This window comes from Procambarus clarkii, chromosome 17 (assembly GCF_040958095.1).
Source record: "Procambarus clarkii isolate CNS0578487 chromosome 17, FALCON_Pclarkii_2.0, whole genome shotgun sequence".
In the NCBI taxonomy this organism is placed as follows: Eukaryota; Metazoa; Arthropoda; class Malacostraca; order Decapoda; family Cambaridae; genus Procambarus; species Procambarus clarkii.
The window spans coordinates 43,082,200-43,087,199 of NC_091166.1; the positions used below are offsets into that span (position 1 = coordinate 43,082,200).

Below are 5,000 nucleotides of genomic sequence, written 5' to 3' on the forward strand. Positions count from 1 at the left end.
CCTCTAAGTTCTTCCTCCCACTGCACTTCTCCCAGGTAGTCCCTTATCCCTCTGTAGTCCCCTTTTCTGTAATCCAGTCTCCTTTCCCGGACCTCTTGTCCTTTGGTCACAATTTTAAACTCCATCATGTAGTCAAAGACTAGGACACAATGGTCAGTAGTGTGACACAATGTGGTCAGTAGTGTCACACAATGTGTGTGTGTGTGTGTGTGTGTGTGTGTGTGTGTATGTATGTGTGTGTGTGTGTGTGTGTGTGTGTGTGTGTGTGTGTGTGTGTGTGTGTGTGTGTGTCTAGAGGGTAGATAGACAGACATTAAAATCCATTCCCTTACTATCCATATCCTCCAAAGTATACCTAATCAACCAGGCTTTGACTCATACGTCAGGCTGCGAGCAGCCACGTCCAACAGCCTGGTTGACCAGTCCAGCAACCAGGAGGCCTGGTCGACGACCGGGCCGCGGGGTCGCTGAGCCCCGGAATCACCTCAAGGTAACCTCAAGGTAAGGTACTAAATATGGCCACGTTTACTTACCAAACAAATAAAGAACACCATTTCTCCCAAACACTCACCTGAAAAGAAAAGAAGCAAATATATATATATATTTCAAGGTAACTTGTACAGTTATAGTGGACAGGGTGAACTAGGTTTTGTGGTCATTATTTCAATAACAGTATTCTTGTCAATCTTATCTCTGACTCTAGTCTTTTTTTATGTCTCTTTTGTTCTCTATCTTGCTCGTACTCCATCAGCTCCTTGATCTTAAAACTCTCAGCGTCTTCTCCTTATATCCTTCTCCTTATCCTCTTCTTCCAGTTCCTTGTGCTTATATCCTAACTAAATGTCGTCATTCCTCAACTCCTTGTTTTCGTTCTCGAGTTTCCTGTTCTCATTCCCCTTCCAAGTGTCATAGTCATGCTGACTTACTGCTTTTCCATGATAATTAATTTACCTCTCTCTCATTAGTTTTTGTTTTACTTCGAGAGAGTGAAAAATACGCTTTGTCTTAGAAATGAACCAAGGTTTATGGAAGACGCAAGAAGTTACCTAGACACTGATGTTCCCTTCAGTCAGCTTCTGCCATCGACAGTTCAGAGAGAGCACAACTGTAATTAATGCAATAAATAAATTCGTGACGTCTCACGCCAGAAAACTATCTGGGAGACTAATTGGCAATTAGAGTGTGGGAGAAAATAGGGTGATGAATTGCCAATTACGGGAAGGAAGAAAATACCAGATTTATGTGAACAATCGCGGCCTCCAGATTAGCTGTTGACCGTCTGTCCCAGGAGACTGTTGTGACGGGTTTAATACCCCTACAAGGCCCCCTGAGGGACCCCGGAGGCTGGTTTAGGGAACTAGTCCAGCCTCCAAGAGCATAGGAAATCAGTGATATTTGGAAGAGCAGTGTTGTTCATTTTGGGACCTCGAAGGGTCTTGGAAGATCACTGTAGACCTTGAAAGGGTTGTATGAATCCTCGAGGAATAGCGTTCGTCATGAAGATCAAATATGCGTCTGGAAACGCAGTGTGGGTCTTGGAACGTCTAGTGCAAGGCCCACTACGGGCTCACCATAGCCCGTGCTACTTGGAACTTGTTCTGGGTAGCTGAATCTATAACAACAACGTCTAGTGCAAGTAATGGGCGTTCAGTACAAGCACTGGCGATCAGTGTAAGCCCAGATACACCAATTTAGACGACAATATAAATTAATTTAAAAAGTTACTTAGTGAATGGGTGATAAACTTTACAGAATAGTTGTATAAAAACTGTGAAGGTTAATTACATGATTTCAAAGGCTTTTATTTACTTAGCTCGTATGTCAGATCATTGTTATCATTCCAACCTATATTCCATCATCCATTCCCTATTTCATCCCCGTTTATAGACCTATCTCGACAGTCTTTTTCATTATCGTTCGTGAACCTATTCTGTTTTCGTCCGTTGACCTATCCCATCTCTATCCACCCACCTATCCCATGTGGTTTTCCTCGCCTATCCCAGCAGTGTCTTTGGAACCCGGCCAAGTGCTATAAGGCCGATATTCCATCACGAAACTGACGGCAACTGGTCGCTGGAAGTCGGCCTACTTCCAGACCCACCAATTAAGCCCTATTACCCGGACAGCGAACGCTGGAAGCACTTGCCTGCCCCTCATCCCCGTACCACTGAAACCCGCCTCCCTCCCTCCCTCCCTACCCGCACCCCGTAGATATCCGCCTCCCTCCATACCCGCACCCCGTAGATATCCGCCTCCCTCCCTACCCGCACCCCGTAGATATCCGCCTCCCTCCATACCCGCACCCCTCCATACCCGCACCCCGTAGATATCCGCCTCCCTCCATACCCGCACCCCGTAGATATCCGCCTCCCTCCATACCCGCACCCCGTAGATATCCGCCTCCCTCCCTACCCGCACCCCGTAGATATCCGCCACCCTCCCTACCCGCACCCGGTGGATGCTGTTGAACTCTACACCGGAAACTATAATAATTTGTTCTCGTCATCGGGAGGAAGGGTTGCCAGGGACAAGTGCCGGCAACACGAGGCCGTTTTTGCCGGCCTCTACGAGCGGTGCCATACTGTAATTATCGGATAATTTTTGCCACGGCTGGGGTCCGATTGATGGGCGAGATAGGCCCTGTTGGCAGCTCCGTCCGCGTTGACTGTAGTGCCACTAGCTACGAGGGGTTGTAACGTGTGTGTGTGTGTGTGTGTGTGTGTGTGTGTGTGTGTGTACTCACCTAATTGTACTTGCGGGGGTTGAGCTCTGGCTCTTTGGTCCCGCCTCTCAACTGGTGTACAGATTCCTGAGCCTACTGGGCTCTATCATTTCTACATTTGAAACTGTGTATGAAGTCAGCCTCCACCACATCACTGCCTAATGCATTCCATCTGTTAACTACTCTGACACTGAAAAAGTACTTTCTAACGTCCCTGTGGCTCATTTGGGTACTCAGTTTCCACCTGTGTCCCCTTGATCGCGTACCACCTGTGTTAAACAGGTTATCTTTATCTACCCTAATTCCTCTGAGAATTTTGTAGGTAATGATCATGTCTCCCCTTACTTTTCTGTCTTCCAGTGTCGTGAGGTGCATTCCCCGCAGCCTATCTTCGTAACTCATGCCTCTTAGTTCTGGGACTAGCCTAGTGGCATAACTGAACTTTTTCAAGCTTCGTTTTGTGCTTAACAAGGTACGGGCTCCATGCTGGGGCCGCATACTCCTGGATTGGTCTTACATATGTGGTATACAAGGTTCTGAATGATTCCATACATAGGTTCCTGAAGGCAGTTCTGATGTTAGCCAGCCTCGCCGCAGATGTTCTTCTTTTTATGTAGGCTTCAGGAGATAGGGTTGGTGTGATATCAACTGTGAGTGTGTGTGTGTGTGTATTTAAAAGTGTGAATGACAAGAAATAAACAGAAGATAAGAACGATGTATGTCATATAGAGGTAAGTCGAGATGGAGACTGTAAGATGGAAGAACTGCTCATGGTAATGGAAGAGTTCATTTAAGGAATGTATGAGGAAGGAGGCGTAAGTGAGAGTAAGAGCAAAGCAGAAGTGACACATAATGTTTGCTAGCCAAGAAGACCCGAGATAAAATACTCAAATAAATGTTCATATTGGCGTTCCCTTAGTGCAAAATCCTGCTCTCTCTCAGTGTTTGTTTATGTTGCTATAAGCTGAAGTAAAACACCACAAATTAATCTGAGGACCGCACCATCTTCATGGATAGTGTTAGATCCTATTTACTGCCGCTGGTCGAAAACAAAGCTCCTTTTGCCCCCACAGACGAACTACCGTTCCAAAGGTATTACCCACTTTTTGTTTCCATCTGGCCAAAGTGCAGCCTGACAAACGTTCGTCTGGCTAACATAGCTAACCTTGATTAAGACGGTTCACCGAGGGCCTCCAGCGCCAGGTCTCCACACCCAACTTTGATTTACGCCTCTGGAATTTTACACTGTCCCCGACCATCTAATTAACGATAATGGCTTGATCAGCGCTGCCACCACACAAAAGGTCCCTTTATGAAGAGGCACTGTGCCACCCCCTCCCCACCCTTCCCTCTATGAAATGCTCCCCTTACTTTCCTTCTCCCCAACCTCCATTACTTGGAGGTTGGGGGAAGTAGAAGGAACTATTACCTTCCCCCTCCTCCATCCCCACCCACCACCATCCTCTCCTAACCGTCCCACCTTCTCCAAGTGGTCCTCTGGGAGGTCTTCAGTGTCACCAACCACCATAATATATCTCTTTACCATCCCACTGCCTATGTACCAATATGAAACCCAGTAGGGCCACGGCTGTATAGCTTATAACAGGACCATAGAAAAGAAACTTACAGTATTCCGTATGGACTCAGCCCACAGTACCAGCAGGTGTATGTCCCAGTACTTCATCCGTGGCCATGTAGCCAGCCCTCGGAGTCTCCATATCCTGAGGTTACGTTTTTCGTGGCCACAATGAGAGGAATACAGTGTAAAAACACATGAATGTAGCATCTCTGGCTGCTACTAGAGTATAGTAGCAGCACTTAATATATCTGTTACCCCTAATAAGTGTACACAACCAGTAGTTAGTACCTGTTACCCTAATCAGTGTACACAAACAGCAGTTAATACCTCTGTTACCCTAATCAGTGTACACAAACAGCAGTTAATACCTCTGTTACCCTAATCAGTGTACACAAACAGCAGTTAATACCTCTGTTACCCTAATAAGTGTACACAAACAGCAGATATAATATACCCTAAGACTGCACACTAACAGTAGATAATGCCACCTTTGTGGGCCATTATAACAAGAGGAACATTGACAAGAAGCTCATTACCTCAGTTTGACACACTCGTAAGGTGAGAGATCCACCAGCCGCCCCTCAGGTCACAGCCTCTTCCCCCTGGGAGCATTTACACTAATTACACATATAACTATTCCTTCTTTCCTTGTCTCGTGTCTCTGTCTTTCATCCGGTCCCTCCTCATTTCGCTCTTCCA

General features: G+C 46.4%; 1 protein-coding gene and 1 long non-coding RNA gene across 14 annotated transcripts in view; one reads left to right on the forward strand and one right to left on the reverse strand.

Annotated features, from left to right (window-relative positions):
* LOC123772554 (homeobox protein, cut) overlaps positions 1-5,000 on the reverse strand; it is a 589,385-nt gene that overhangs the window by 417,078 nt on the left and 167,307 nt on the right. The window lies entirely within an intron of this gene.
* LOC138365532 (uncharacterized) overlaps positions 1-5,000 on the forward strand; it is a 565,144-nt gene that overhangs the window by 208,589 nt on the left and 351,555 nt on the right. The gene's annotated exons all lie outside the window — the stretch shown is intronic.